This window comes from Panthera leo, chromosome A1 (genome assembly GCF_018350215.1).
Source record: "Panthera leo isolate Ple1 chromosome A1, P.leo_Ple1_pat1.1, whole genome shotgun sequence".
NCBI lineage: Eukaryota > Metazoa > Chordata > Mammalia > Carnivora > Felidae > Panthera > Panthera leo.
Genome location: NC_056679.1, coordinates 73,739,692 through 73,740,598, shown reverse-complemented (window position 1 = coordinate 73,740,598; position 907 = coordinate 73,739,692). Strand labels below are relative to the sequence as shown.

Here is a 907-nt window from a genome sequence, read left to right as displayed (position 1 = left end):
GGTGTTCCTCTTCCAAGGTCAGCGTGCATGACACCTTCTTTCATGTACACAGTGCCTTCTGGGTATCTCGCACAAAAAGAATAACGTTATTCCTAAATTCCACCCTCTTCATCGATTCGTCCCAGCACCTTACCTATACACACACGTTTACACACACGCACATACACGCACGTGAAAAAATACCACGGAAACATGCAAAGTGTTTGTTTTTGGTTTATTATTTTGTTCACGTGTTCAATGCTTTACCCTGTGAATAACAGTTTTTGCTTTGTTTTCTTTCATTTTGTTTTTGTTTTTTTTAAAGGAGAGGAATGGGCCACCTGGGTGGCTCAATCGGTTAAGCGATCGACTTTGGCTCAGGTCATGATCTTGCTGTTGTGAGTTCGAGCCTAGTGTCAGGCTCTGTGCTGACAGCTCAGAGCTTGGAGCCTGCTTTGGATTTGTGTCTCCCTCTCTCTCTCTCTCAAAAATAAATCAACATTAAACATTCAGAGAAACTTCTCTAGTAATGAACTATAGAAATGATCCCTGAAAGTATAGTCTTAAAAATAAATTAACATTAAGATGAAAGGAGAGTAAGAAAGACTGTTCTGAGTTAATGAATAATGTTAACAAAATTATGAATGTGACAATCATACCTTAATTTAAAAAACACTGACGTTCTTTCTGAACTAGTTACCAGAGGAAAACCCTTCTTATTTGGGCCTTTCCAAGGCCATTACTTTGGAGGCAAAGAAAAGTCAAATAATTTGTGCTGGAATTTTAGTAAATCTCAGTAATTTCCCTCACCACCCGTTGTCTAGGACAATCCATCGTTGTGACTCATACAAGTATAATTCATATATTGATGGTCTTATGTTCAGAGTTTTTTTTTAAAAAACATCAGAAAACATCTCTCTAGGCATTT

The 907-nt window shown here is 37.7% G+C and overlaps 1 pseudogene; it reads right to left on the bottom strand.

Annotated features, from left to right (window-relative positions):
- Positions 1 to 445: 445 nt before the first annotated feature.
- On the bottom strand, positions 446 to 544 carry LOC122202298 (annotated as a pseudogene).
- Between the last annotated feature and the right edge of the window lie 363 nt (positions 545 to 907).